The sequence below is a fragment of the Helicoverpa armigera genome, chromosome 28, assembly GCF_030705265.1.
Source record: "Helicoverpa armigera isolate CAAS_96S chromosome 28, ASM3070526v1, whole genome shotgun sequence".
Lineage (NCBI taxonomy): Eukaryota > Metazoa > Arthropoda > Insecta > Lepidoptera > Noctuidae > Helicoverpa > Helicoverpa armigera.
In genome coordinates, this window is record NC_087147.1 from 943,522 (window position 1) to 959,669 (window position 16,148).

A 16,148-nucleotide genomic window follows, 5' to 3' on the forward strand; every position below is an offset into this window, starting at 1 on the left:
CACACGCAGTCTCAAACTTTCCCCATTATAATATTAGCGTGATTTAGGTAGAACAAAGTCCACCTTTATTATTTAAAAACAAACCTCTAAACATGTCAGCCTTAATAACCAATTAAAGTATCCAAAAAACTGTTTTTAAATCTTTTTGTCAAGCACAAAATAAAATATGTACAAGTTGGCTAATTCATAAATTATAAAACCGCAAGGTATTCCCCCGTATTTTAATTAGGAACCTACGTAATTAACGGTCATTTTTAACTATTTTTCTAGACACCCATAAAAGTGAGACCAGTCTTATTAATTACATTTAAATCCCGAGTCAATTAAAAAAACCCAAAGAACCGTCATAATAAATAAAATTAATTTAATTAAGTAGGTAAGTAGTAAATATAACAAGATCCGTCTATTAACCTATTCATTAAAACTACTTAACTGTTTTATGGTACTTCTCACAAATCCACATTAGGTACCTAAGTAATAAACTTCTTTCAATTTAAAATGGGCATGCGTACTTTTCATCTGCATACTAGTTCCGACTGTGGTTTTACTCGCGCCCAGATATCGGTCCCTGATATAATATAATGTCATTTATTGACGGTGTTTCTTGAAAACAAAAAATCGTGAAGGGATTTTTCAAAATAGTTCAGTTACTTCTTAGTATTTAGTCAATCTTAAAACAGTAAAAAGATAACATAATCAATTGAATCGTAATTCAAAGCAGCAGTGAATTTGTTGAATATGTATTTATCTAAAAAGTCCTAAGTATCAGGATTGTTAACCCCAGCTATAACTGCCTCAAATGGTTTCTAATAGTTACATTACTAACTTCTATGCGCATACGTCCATATCATACCATTATTAAATAGGGCACCGTCTTGCCATAGTCATGTGATATCGTACCACATTCCCCCATAAACACACACATGCACACACACATACAAACATACACACACACATACATGCATAGAGTCTGTCGTAACGCCCTTCGTTCATTCATGAGTGATGCAATAGTAAGTGTCTATGGATCAGCGGATTTTTGTCACTGGTAGTATGGTTTTTAGGACATTTTGATTTGTGTCTGAAGTGCGAAGAAAAAAGTAATATTGGATGTATGGCAAAAATACAAAACTTACTCTTGATTCAGAATGACAATAAATTATATACGCTAAAAAATAAATTGATCAGCATGTGAAAATGATGCCTAATAAAGAAAATCTATGTAACTACTAGGTAAAGAAACAAAACTTTAACTACTATGCATATGTGACCTACATGAATATTTTTTACGTCTTTCCATCCTAAATTTTGTCAACATATCCGATAAGTCCGGAAATCACGTGATATCAATGTACCATTTACTTCCATTCGGCACATTCCTAGCATGTAGTAATAGTAAGTTCGTAGTAGCTGATGCAATATGCGTTGAGCGGCGATCAGCGGTGTTGTGTCGCGGCTAAACTTGTAAATCGGTCAATATTTTTTTGTACGTTTTTCTATCACTATCAAAGACACACTAACCTAAAAAAAATATGCTTCTGAGTTGGATAAATAATGCCAGGATTTAGTTTATATTAAATAAGATTTGATATGTGTAATTGCAAAGTTAGTCAATAGTTATTTAAAAAGTTAGTAAAAAAAATAAGTTCCTTGAAGATGGAGTTAATATTTACTCTTAGATTTATATATTTAACTCTACTTTTTTATAACTTCCAGTAACCTACATTCGGGTATGAATAGTAGTGCCGAGTGAGTGGAGGCAGGTGGAAAAGGTGGTTGGTTTTAACGAGATATCTATTAATTTCTAAATACCTTAAGTCTGGGAAAAAACAATAGACGAAAAAAATATATTTTAAGAAACAAGAATTCCTTTTTTTATTTTAGAGGTATCTCATCTCAGAATTAAGTCTTTCAATTACGAAAATTAAAAAAAATAAGCTAAGTGCTAACCTAAATATTTTAAAGAAACTTCATCCTTAAAATAGGTCTTCTATCTTAATTACTACAATGGCTAAAAAGAAGACAAAAAACTCAGAAATCTTAAAATAAAACACTGGAAATCCTAATTCCACGACAACGTTTTAACCTTTAAAAAATTACTTTTGTCTCAAAACAGTAAGACAAATTAAAAATAATATGTCTGTTCTAAATATTTTCATATTTTAAGGTCACTTTATTAAGAAAGCACTTTCAGGCTTTTCTCAAAATTATAATATTTAAACTCAAGTTAATCTTAGTTAGTAAAATACTAGGTAGAATTCCTCTTTTCTAGCTGTTTTAAGAAAGCTTAGAAAACCCTTGACAACTAAGTATTATGTCCTTAGTAACTGTTAGTACTTTCAGAAGATCGATTAATTCAAACTGTGTTTGTAAAACACCCTATCACTGAATCGATTTGGAGTGTCCTTCTTAAAGGATTGTACTTATATCGGGTGTGTCGTTCATAATCACATTAAATATAAGTTCTTAAATTCTCTGTCGAAACTCCGGGAAATACCCTAATATTTAGATGGTGAGAAAGATAAAATAGCTGAATATTCGTACAACTCCCACACATATTGTGATGTGTACATCACAATATACATAATACAATCCATTAAAATCTACACTAGCTTCTGCCAGCGGTTTCCCTTTCGTCCCCTGGGACCTACACCGCGCACCCGGATAAAACCTAGGTTTGTTGTAAGCTAACCGATAACAGGGTACAAAGGCTAGCTTATAGCCTTTGTACATCATTTAAGTGAAATAAAGTGTAAATAATTAAAAATTAGTCCACCTCATTTCTCGATAAATGAGCTAGTTGAAACTGAAACAAATTGAACAAATCGGATTAGTAGTTCCTGACCTTACAGCGTTCAAGCAAACCAACGAACAAAATATCCAGTTTCATACTTAATATTAGTACGGATATACCATACAAGGCTTTGTCTCAATTACAATGGTGGTCTAATTTAAGGCCTTCATACAAAAGGTCTATTTTTAGTACTATTTGTCAGATTAACGTTGGCTTGACGCTCTTGTAATTTATTAATGGCTTTAACTTAGAAAGTGAATATAAATCACCTTCCTATACCTTCTCGTATTGAAATCTATCTTGCCTTGTCTCAATTTGATCAAGTTTCAATGTTCACCCCTTTTTAGGCTACCGTACCCAAAGGGTCAAACGGGACTCTATTGTTTTCGCTCCTCTGTCCATCCGTCCGTCTGTCACCAGGCTGTATCTCATGAACCGTGATAGTTAGAGAGTTGAAATTTTCACAGACGATGTATTTCTGTTGCCGCTATAACAACAAATAAAATGAAAATTAGTATCAAATAAATATTATGGGGGACTCCCATACAACAAACGTGATATTTTTGCTCATTTTATAAATAATGGTAGGTACGGAACCCTTCTTGCGAAATTCCGACTCGCACTTGGCCGGTTTTTTTTATATGGGAAATCATCAAATGATCTGGCGCTGTGGGTTAGCAGCGCGAGGGAGTGTCAGACTCCTTACTAACTAATACACATTATGTTCCTTCGTAGGCCTTTTATGTACCAGAGCCGCGGTAACTCATTTGAACAATCCCGCAGTCCTTTGACACTAGGCCTTAGATATGTATAAGGTTTGGTTCATAAAATAGACTGACACACGCTTCCGTTGCACTCAAAACGAAGAGTCATTTGATAATTACTCATCTACAAAAAAAGGCTCAATTTGATAAACCTGCATAAAAAGGAAGCTTGAAACCAGAATTGTCGCGACAAAATCCTCAGTTAATATCTCACTCATACTACAAACTGATAAGACTTATCAAAGCGACCGACATGAATAAACTGAACGCCTTATCTAAATACCACAATAAATCATTTGAACTTCATATTAGAGATAAACTGAACAAATAAATGATAGTAGGATTCATTCACTTTGTACGTACGTGCCATGGAGAACAAAATGACTACCGGAGATGACATAACGCAAAATCTCGTAAGAAAGTAGCGCGACAACATGCGGGTGTTCGGGGACGAGGAACATTACTAGCTCCGTCTTTACACGCCCATTATTTTTTAAAATAAAATCTCCAATCAATAGATCTATACACTCTTTGACTTGACTCTTTGAGATTGGTTTTGATTAGACAAGGAACCCGAACGTCTCCTTAGTTCTAGTAACTGATCAGGCTAAAGGACGTGGCACATTACAGCAGCACCGCAACAGCACGGCTCCACACCAGCATTTAAGTTGTCATTCAATTTAGAGCATTATTTCGTGTATATTATAATATATTTCGTAATGTCAATATGAAAAAGCCAACGGCGAGCAGTCAGCGTGCTTGCCGCTTCCACACAAGTCGACTCGCCGCCCGCGTGCTGCAAGCGAGCGGTCCTCATGCGTACAGCGCGCCGACTCCGAGCCGGCAGCGAAACAACGTCATTACGTCGTGTTCAATCATAACATCAATCATAATCGTCTTAAAATAATATTGAGTTTGCGGTGACAGCAAGCTTACACCTCGCGGCCGGCGCGCCAACGGCGCGCCGACGGCCAGCGGACGGCGCGCCGGCGGCGTGCGGACAGCGCGTGGTTGGCGCGCTGGCAGCTAGCCGTAGTCTTAATTCGAGGCGACGCCGTGCTGCAGCCGTGCTGTTGCCGTGCTGCTATAATGTGCCACAAGCTTTACTGTAGGTACGTTACATTGACCTACAAGAAGGCCCCTGATCTACCTTCCATATGGCATCTCCGCTGTCTTTCTTTCCTCCGTGGTACTTGTCATATCGTCTGATTTATTCGCGTAAACGTAATGTTAGATATCAATGACTTTGATGTGGTTGTTGTAGAAAAAAATCCAGTTAAGTTTGTGGTCTAGAATTTATATAAAAACCATCATCTGCCGAGCCTTTTCTCAACTATGTTGGGGTCGGCTTCCAGTCTAACCGCATGCAGCTGAGTACATGGAGCGACTGCTTATCTGACATCCTCAACCCAGTTACCCGGGCAACCCAATATCCCTTAGTAAGACTGGCTGTCAGACTTTCTGGCATCTGACTACCCGTAACGACTGCCAAAGAAGTTCAATGACAACCGGGACCTACAGTTTAACGTGCCATCCGAAACACAGTCAATGATGTCCAAGATATACTTAGAAAGTTCATACAAACTAAGAAAAGTTGCATTGGTACTTGCCTGACAAATCGAACACACTCATACTTGAGAGGTTTATTCTTTACCTACTTACCACGACTTTCAGAGGACTGGACTGGACTGGACCTATTTGACGCAACCTTTTGTTCCTTTATTTTGTTTTTTTTTTTCTATGTGTATGTATGGCTCGTGTCAATAAATAATTTTTCTTTCTTTCTTTCTTTCTTTCAGAGCTCTTCAGTACTACTAAGTATAAATTGAAATATTCAAATAGAAATAGAATTTCTGTTACTATATTGACCTAAGATACGCCATAGGACCCTGAACTGTTCTGATAAGGGATCACTAAGCGCGTGCGGCTTATCATTCACTAAATGTCACACTTACGATTATTGGAACAGCATTTTTTGCACTTTTAGTAAGTTGTATGTGCTATAGTGTATGGTGACCATGAGATAGTTTAGAATTGAGACAGAGTATTTTTACATGGCTGGCAGGAGCTGGATGCGAGAAGCCGAAAATCGATCTCAGTGGCGTGCCCTTGGAGAAGCCTATGTCCAGCAGTGGACTGCGATAGGCTCATGATGATGATGATGATGATGATTTTTACATGTTGATAGTTATTTATTGATACGTATGTATTGGCATGTGTTACTAGAGTTTATTTTTATTAAAATGTGATTTTTTGTGAACACAAAGAGTGTTTTCATTTTTGTTTTCATTGCGATAAAAAGGTCTTAACCACCATTTCATTTTTATCTTTTTAATGTAAATATAGTTTCGGTTTTGCATAAATTAAAAATAGCGGAGGATATTATCTTGGGACATGTTAAAACAAAATTGCATCTTTTCCTGTTACATTAATTTTATGATGTCAAAGATCGACTTATTACGTATCTAACTATTTTTAACTGCACTTGTCTTATAATCTTCACTCAATATATCTTACTTCTGAAACCAATACTTAAGCCGCAGAGTCCAAAGTCCATACGCGTATCATTCATACAAAATTGTATACAAAAAATTTGCAATGACGTATATTCATAAAAACATCTGTAGTACATTTGTTTTTACTAATAACCAATAAGAGTATTCACACACTGCAAACTTTTAGTCGGCCGATAGTTTGTTTGGGCTGCTAAATCAGTATGAAGATGAATGGTAGTAAGCACATTTGAAAGATCAGGTATTTAGCCTGTATCAGACCAACCAGAAACTTTGATCTTTGGTCAAATGTCGGCCGACTGTTACAGTATCTAGTGTGCGAGAGATCTTACGAATACAAAAACTGTATTGTTACGTATTACATTTAATGGGCAAATAAACTATATGAACTCTGTTTTTTTTTTCTTTGTAAAAAACTAAGTATGTTTTTGCTTGTCATGCTTAGTTGGTAAAAAATACGCCTTTTTCTGTGTAGGTCCGGTTGACTTAGCTGGGTAAAAATGTATGTCATCTTCTGCCTAGCCTTTTCCCAACTATGTTGGGGTCGGTTTCCAGTCTAATATTGTATTACATAGAGCGACTGCCTATTTCCCTAACTACTGTTCTATAGCTGAGTAGCTAAATCATTCCTTCTTTAATTAGACTGGATGTTAGACTTTCTAGCTTCTGACTACCCGTAACGACTGCCAAAGATGTTGAATGACGGCTGAGATACACGAATTTAACGTGCCTTCCAAAACACGAAACACGGAGGAACTCGCCATGACAAGACGATGGTCACCTATAAGCTATACAGAAATCATTTTTGACATTGGATCTTTAATTCGAAAGATTTTAACTACTACACAACTAATAAGTCTTACAAAGTATTATTTTTTGACAAGATCAGTAGGTATAAACAAAAATCATTTGAAACCTTATACAAATTGCAAAAAAGCTACATTGTCACTAACCTTGAATGAAGAACATTTTTTGTGATCAAGTAATCGTATCGGTCAATGTAATAATTTTCTATAAATAGAAATAAATCTTCGGCAATTTGTTTCACCAAAACCTTGTGGGAATAAAGATTAATCTATTTTTAAACAATGTTTGCACGCTACGTACTTTGCCTTTTAAGAATATTCAATTTTGACACACAAATTTGCTTTCAAGTCAGGCTATAAGAGGGCAATTCTATTAAGTTGTTGTCACAATCCTGTCAAGTGTTCGAAATGGCTTCGAGAGTTCCCATTTGGAAAATAAATAATAATATTACGCTGAAAAGTCGCTTTGTTTGTACAAGCTATTTTAAGGAACTTCTTGACGAATTTGAAAAATTATTCCAATGATAGATAGCCCATTTATCGGGAGAGGCTATAAGCGAACCTATGTGACAATGTTCAATCTAGATATTTGGGTAACAAGAATACCACCAATTTAACGTGTTTTCCAAAACACGGCCGTGACTAAGTAATATCATACATATCCTGTCCGCCTACTCAGAATCATCTGCCCAGTTTTTTCACTACTGTTTTACAAGGAGCGACTGCCTATCTGACCTCCTCAACCCAGTTACCTGAGCAACCCGATACCCCTAGGTTGTCAGACTTACTGTCTCCTGACTACCTGTAACGACTGCCAAAAATGTTCAAGGACAACCGTGACCTCCGAAACACGTCATTCTTGTCCAAGACCTGAAATCGAACTCACACTCATACTTGAGAGGTTGGTTCTTTACCCACTAGGCCACCTACTTAAACGATATAACAGCCATGAAACTGACCCCATCAAACTAGCTTTACTACATTACCAGTACCCTCATACTGGACACTAAAAAGTTGGCCGACAGTTGACCGATTTCGAGTTTTACATTTTTTTTAAGATATTGAAGATATCTTAAAACCAAACAAAGTTTTCAGTCGGTCTAATACCGGACAAATACCTGATATTCGGAATGTGTAACTCATCATGCTGATTTATGACCTTTTTTTTCGTGGGAAATCATCAAATGACTCCTCCCGTTGTGGGTTAGCAGAGTGAGGGAGTGTCAGTCTCTTACTGACTAAAACCCACCATGTTCCTTCTTAAGCCCTTTAAGGCCGCAGTAACTTTTTCGAACAATAAATCTGGTAATTTATAAATGATAAAATAGTCATTTCATCATATCCAATTTGAATATTGTAATAACCTAATGTATTGGCGTAGTTAACCTATTGTAAATCAATGTTTATTTTTTTTGCATGCCTAAGTTAAGGTAGAATGTACAAGGATCGTCAATTGCATTTGTAACATCTGTATTTATATTGTACCTACATTCCGTTGCAAATAAACTATTATTCTACTAGCTTCCGCCAGCGGTTTCGCCCGCATGATGTGTTGATAAAAAGTAGCCTATGTGTTAATTCAGGGTATCACTTATCTACATACCAAATTTCAATCAAATCGGTCCAGCCGTTTTTGCGTGATTGAATAACAAACATACATCCATACATTCTCACAAACTTTCACATTTATAATATAAAAGTAGGAAGTAGGATAAGTAGGATTCTATTCTAATCCCGCAGCCCAGGCAATTAATGACCAACTATCGGCCTACGGCGTTTGTAGTGGGTTGGTACTTCAAAACAGCCATGAAAGTGACCCCATCAAACTAGCTTCACTACATTATAACCACATAAATCTCAGTTGAGTTTTGACCCGAATCAGGAATGTCCGGATATTCCTGAACGTGCGCACATACTACCGGATCCACATGGCGAGCGTAGCGTAAACTGTTGTGATGTCATTGTAACACAGATTATGTAGTGTACAGAGAGTTCACTTCTACACACACCATCAATTGCAGAAAGATCCATTAAAATTAAAGCTTCTTTAAATCTATTGCTAATACTTTTTTCTTGTTGACAAAGAAAGAGTCAGCAATAGATTAATAGAAGCTTTAACTTTAATGGATATTTCTGCAACTGACAGCCATTTTCCATTGCAGTGGTCTGTCTGTGTGAAATCTTGATAGATTTTTTTTTAATCAAAAAATTCGGTTTGATCATAAAATGCAGTTGAAAACCAATGTAAACAGTACCTATATTTTTTTTAGCAAATACATATGAAGAAATAAAGTTATTTATTTTATGTATTTGCGTAAAAAATTGACTGAATTGGAGTATGGAATCATTTAAAACAGCGATTAAATTCATATCGGGTCTCCACAATTTAGTTAACTTGTAATAAAAATTGTGAAAACTAATTCTGAAGCTTTACTAATAAAAATACCTACTAAAGACAACCCTGCCGCAAAAATCTAATAATCTAATTCTTTTGTTAAGTGTTGTTGGCTTAAACCATACACACTTAACAAAATAACAAAATCATTACGGGTCCGATCTGAACTCTCTGTCCGCTGCATAATCTGTGTCATAGACGCACTCCTGCGCAGATAAAGATGGCGTGATTCGGGGCACGGCCGGAAGCCGCGTCAGATTGTTAATGAAATGTGACGTCATGAGGTACAACTGTTCTAGTCGAGATTCGGAATAGTTTATATTACCTCGTAAGGACTGTTTTAGTTGAAAATAAAAGGTTCGGGTAAGACTGGTTTACTCCAACGGCTGGGACCTAATTTTAAATTACTCTGCGCGGTTAACAAGTAACAAGTTAATAAGTAGCCTCTAGCCTAGCTCGACAAATGAGCTATCTAAACAGAAAGAATTCTTCAAATCAACAAGCGCGTTCAAACTTACTCTTCATCTTTACAATATTAGTATTGATAGATGAATGTCATAATGTATTTCCTTTTTTTTTAAGTTACAAATTCTACCTAGACTCCATTAAAGTGGAGTGGGGCAGAGTTTTTAAAATAAATCATTGGTGGATTTTTTTACAAAAGAACTTAGAAAAAATATAAATAAATATGAGAAGTGATTAATCTTACTAGGTTAATTTATGTTAGCATATCTCCTGACTGAAAATAAAATGCATACCTACTCACGCAACTATAAGCATTGAGGAAAAATAATCTAAAATACCTACCTACGCTGAAAAACTGAAGGTTACAAGGAAAGATACATATTACATGACCTTTGGTTATACGCTTATAAAACATGAGATTCTTTGAACCCAAACAATGCACAAACGAATTATAGGGAAAAAAATACTCAAATAGGCATAGCTTGGGTTCATGGCTTTTCAATGATAACGCGGGAAAATATTGCGTATTTACTGAAGGACAAATAAAAGAGTATTTTAGATTTTCAGAGGTTGAGACTTAAAAAAAATAGTAGCCCGGAATTGTAGATTATTTATTTATTTATTGCAAAAAATGTATACAGATGCATCCTTAGCCTAGGTATACATTGCCCTGTTAGGGCGCAGCAAATTAACTTAAAACTACATAATTGTATCACAATATTTACAAAATAATACTATTTAATTTAATTCTTTACTAAACTTACATAAAAAGACAAATTCCAATATAGTTAAAGAACATTAACTAGAAAACAGGCCTTTTATGACATTTAACACGTCAAAAACGACTGCACGGCTTTTCATGCTGTTTTCACCAATAAGTAAAAGAGTTATTCAAGAGGAAGAATTAGATATTTACATAATAATTATACATATATGTATATGGATCATATACGAATATTTCTTACGTCTAACTTTTTATGTACACAGGATGGCTTGTTCCTCTTTAACACACGCCTAACCCAAAGGTCGTCATCCTCCCACAAGAAAATCATTAATAACCACTTCAGAGAATCGCTCCATTCCTGGAATACCTGATCCCGCATTCCTAATGTAAAATTAGTGGATGTTTTCAAAATATAACGTTCATAAATTGAGTCTTTCAATTCTGGATGCCATTTTTAGTACATGCATCATTTGTGCGTTCCTAAACAGTTAATTTTAGTATTCATTAGTAGTTAGATTCATTGAATTGGGAAATTGCCATTTTGGGGTTTTCACGTGTAGGTTTTGTCAGTTGAAATAACTGTAATTTTCAGTCATTATCATCTTTTCCCGAGCCTTTACCCAACTATGTTGGGGTCGCCTTCCAGGCTAACTGGAAGCAGCTGAGTACCAGTGTTTTACAAGGACCGACTGCCTATCTGAACTCGTCAACCCAGTTACCCGGGCAACCCAGCTAGACTGGAAACTGACCCCATCATACTTAGTTGGGAAATGGCATGTTATAGTCGGCTTCCAGTCTAACTGGAAGCAGCTGAGTGCCCGTGTTTTTACAAGGAGCGACTGCCTATCTGACCTCCTCAACCCAGTTACCCGGGCAACCCACTGAAAATCGATCACATTGGTTAAAGGCAGAAATAGAATTCTAGATATTTACCTAAATCCCAGAAATAATTATTTCAGACCAAATTAATGAAAGTCTATAGCTTAATTTGAAAACTAAAGTTGTTCAAACTAATTTACGAGTATTTACTAGGTTGCTATTTTAGGCCTATTTTATTTAGAATTTACTAGAACTTTCGATATAATTATTTGAATTCCCTGAAAGTACTTAGTTACAGCCGCTGTATTGAGAGGTCAATGACCTGTTATCATAGACAAGCTAAATGATAAAGCGAAACTATTCATAGATAAGAATATTATCGAAGGAATCTGATTGCTTATAAATACACAATTTGTATCAATCAATGAAGTGTCTATTTCCTACAGCATCCTTAAAATAGATCTTTCTAGAATTTTAATAGCTAATACAAAAAAAGGAAAAAGCTTAATTAATATAACAAGGTAATCACGAATTGGGGAAAATTACATAAAAAAATGTGTGACAAATAAGCCCAATGCAGTATTATGCCAGAAAACTAGTGCCTAACACCGATTTATTAATTGATTTTTAGCAAATTCAATATGCGTGCCTACAGTTTGCAGGTCGTAGAAGAACGAGAATATTTTAATAACCAATTTATTAACAAAAAAAATTAGAAATAGTTGTACGGAGGCACTGGGTACAACCCTTTGTAACGCTAGTGACATTCACGACCCCGCACACCCGCGTAGATTATGGGAGTATTACTAAGGAGCTTTTAGGTGTCATATATTATTTGTTTTAGTTGCCAATTATTTGCTATAGCGCGTATAAGCGCGGCAACACGGTCCTATCCAAAAAACTAAGCTGCATTTCCGATTGTGAAAAAGCGTTATTAGCACTTAGCGGAACTACCTAGCTATTCATCATTTCGAAAATCGCTCAGGAAGAAGACTTTTTTTCCAAAAAGTAAGACCCGTTTCAAACCACGTGCTAATCTATATTCCCCCATTGATCGACAAGTTCACCGCACTACTAAGAAAAAATAACCTCACTAGACACGAGCCAGATATTCCTCAACAAATTAAATATCTAGTTTTAAACAAACAAACTAGTCTTTAAAACAAACTTAGAGTTAATTAATCGTTTTATTTCTGGAGTATGCGCAAACCGCGTTGAAAGATCTGGATAAACATGTGTCTAAATGTTTTCAATGCTGCCTGATTGATTCGCGTTAATTTGTGTCCGGTTTTTGGCTTGGATATGAATGGGACGAGGGTGGTTTGAACTTTGAATTGTGGCTTGAATATTCTTGAAACAGTACGTACTTAAGAATAACTCTTTTTCCTCCTGCCCAGTTCCCAATTTTATTTGGGGTCGACGCAATATGTCATCCTCTGCCATTTTTCCCTGTCACTCGTCATACTGACACTCTCTCCCTTCCTGTTCATGTATATACTTAAGACTAACTATTTTTACATAATGTATAAAGTATTATAGTATTGTCTCGGACGAAAAATTAAAGATAAATTAAATACTTTCATTATTAGTCAATCAATAATAAATAGATGGAATCTAAGCCTGTAACTTGAATGTTTATTTAATACCAAAAAAAACAGTAATCAAGTTTCTTTAGAATTAGGTAATCTTTTTCTAAACACATTATTTACAGGAAATGAAATCATAACTTTAACTCCCAGAATGCGCTCTTTATGCGCTCTATAGCTCATCTATACTTTGCACTCTAGAGCAAAGAAAGTCTTATTTGAAGTGTACCAAGGAATTTTACTGACAGTATATTTTGTACTTTATCGACATCATCGACCTACCTACCTTTTTCTCATGTATTTTTATATTCTCTGAGAAATTTCATGCAAATCATGAGCTTTTACAGGCGAAACATTAAACCATTTTAATGTAGGTACCTATACCTACTCCATTTGAGTAGGTAGGTAGGTACTTAGGTAAAAGTTAAACAATCCTGATAGGACTTTTTACATACCTAAATAAATACTTAGGTACCTACTGCTTAAAATGATGATTCCATCGTTTAGTGTAATGTACATTGATTTTTAATCGCATTTTATTATTTTAAACTGAGTTTTTTTAAATAAAAAGGTAGCATATAAAGCCTTGCTCTATTACACAAGTACAAAATGAAATATTTATTCACTTAATCGTGTACACTTTTGATTTTTTAATTAAAGTCATATAAAGATTGCGTATCTTTATTTAAGTCCTAACTCAAATATATAGTTATTTTATATTAATTTTTGTGGAGTTTTTACAATTTCAGATCTTAAGGTTAATAGTTACACAGCTTTCCCTTTAATTCAGCTGAAAAGCTTATTTTTTTTTACGAATTAAAAGCTTAGAGAAGTAATTAAGTAGACTCAATTATTTCGCAGTTAAAACCACGGGTTACAACTAGTATTTCAATAAACAAATGCATTCATTACTTCACACACGTATTCCTCAACAAAAATTCATATAGCTTAATAACGGTCGCCTACAAATCACTTTAAACCTTCAATTATAAACCAATTATAGAGGTAGAACCTACAGTTAAACTAACCGGTCAATTTAACCGTACTACGTGTCTCAAGCAACGTGCGAAGCTTAATAACCATAGAGCAAGTGTCTATGGTTGCATGCGGTGCGTCACGTACGCATATCCGAACGCCTTCCGTAAACTCTTTTGTAATCTATGGTACTGTTGACAAATCTGATAGATAGGTGGTTTGAAACTTTCCATTTTTTTGTTACCTGCATAGATTAGTTGCAAAAGGTTCTATATGCAACTAAGAAACCACATTTTGTAAAAGCACTTATTATGAACTTAATGACTACATTAAGACAAAACAGTTTTTTTGTAATTCTAGGAGTACCCTAAGTACCCACAGGGTTACCCTATAACTTTACATATAAACATATTTACCAACACCCGTCGTTAGTTGCATGATAAAATTATCAAATTCAGTCTAATTGACAAAATATCGCATACTTTTGCTCATAGACGCTACCAATGCGATATGTTTGACTTTTGCTGCCATTACATGTTTCTAAGAACTAGTGCGACAATTATCTATGACCCAGTCATTTCAATTACTAATTAGAATTTGCTCTGACGCTCTTGACGTATAAAATCTGCAACTTACCAAGTTAGTGAATATATTATACCTGTGTCCTGAGGTCCTTACACATAGAAAAGTTCTAGATCAGATAGGCATTCAAAGTTTTTTTTATTCAAAGTTTTTCAGAATCGTGTTCTGCCCTTTGAGCACGGAACCTTAAAAAAGAGGAAATTATAATAGGAATATTTTACGTACGTATAAGTATACCTAATATGACAGTTGATCATCGAGTATATAGTCTTCGATACCTACTATGTAAATGTTTTTGAGGGACAATTGAATCAGCAGACGTTTCCAGATTAAGAATATATCATATATTCAAATTAATTTCTGCCTCTCGGCTGATGCGTAATTTGGAATACCTTTTTTTACAGGCGGGCAATATTACTTTCAAATGACAACCACGGTCAAGGTGACCTTTGGGTTTTATTGGTCAAATTCCAGCAATTTTAAAGATTCAGATTGAAACATATTTTAAATTTAAAGACCTACTTATGCCATCAAATAAGTAATGAGCCCTTATTTCTGTGCGGCGATCAGACTTATTAAACTTCACACTAATATTATAAATCAAATCAAAAACCATTTATTCAAACTTGGCTGCAAGACAGCACTTTTTGATCGTCAGGAATTTACAAAAGATAGCCCCCAAAACGCCCACCCTTCACCACTTCCTATGTGTTTTTGCTGGGAAGAAGAAGTGGCGCAACAAACTGCCCAGCAACACATGTCTGTCTGTAGGTTAGTAGAACCTTAAACATTGTTTGATTTTTAAAACATCAAATAATATAAAGGCTACCTTTAATCCGAGTGCGGGATGATCCGATAAACCGAGTGTAATCGTTAAAAAATAGTGGCGATTTCCTATATATTTACCGGTCATAATTAAGTAACGTGAACTTACAATGAAATGTTCATACTTACTCGGTATCCCGAAAAACATCGTTGACAATAACTTTTCAAACGCAAATTGTATCAATAAATTGTATTGTAAATACTCTAATTAATGTTAAGGCCGGTTTACACTTTGCGAAGTGTGAAGTGATAAGTGTTAAGCGTTAACTTTACGCGATAAGTCTCAAGTGTTAAGTAGTCTTTTCCATCTCCGTTTACACAGTGTTTAGGAAGAAGCTCATAGTGGTACTGTCCGTTGTGCATAGTGTCTCTAGAAATGGAAGATGAACAGCGCCTAATATTGAGACAAATAATTAAGGAGATTGTATCTGTTGTGGTATCTGATATAGAAAATGAACTCAATTTTGAAATCGGGAATTCCCATTGCTTCACTCAGTTTCAATAGGGCCGCATCTCTCAACTGTTTGTTTTTAAATTCTGCGCACTTTACATTGTTTAGGCATTCAAACTTTATGTATTCTTGTACGAATTTTAAAGTATGTTGTTCCGTCCACTTCATTTTCGCTTTGAACTTGACACTGCGCACTTAACACACACGTATTTACACACTGATTAGTACAGGCAAATTGCGAGAGAGGGTAGTAGAAAAGTTGAGAGGGGGTAGTCACTTAACAACAAAAATAGACCTTGATTCTATTCACTCGCACTAATCAATAAGTACTAATCGCACGTATCACTTAACACTAATCACTTTACTCTTCCGTTCACACCTTGATTACTAAACACCTGCACTAATCACCTGCAGTGTTAACTTAACAAAGTGTAAACCGGGCATTAGGAACA

At 35.3% G+C, this 16,148-nt stretch overlaps 1 protein-coding gene across 3 annotated transcripts in view; it reads left to right on the plus strand.

The window, feature by feature from the left end:
- Window positions 1–16,148, plus strand: part of LOC110377993 (neural/ectodermal development factor IMP-L2) — an 80,724-nt gene that overhangs the window by 44,890 nt on the left and 19,686 nt on the right. The window lies entirely within an intron of this gene.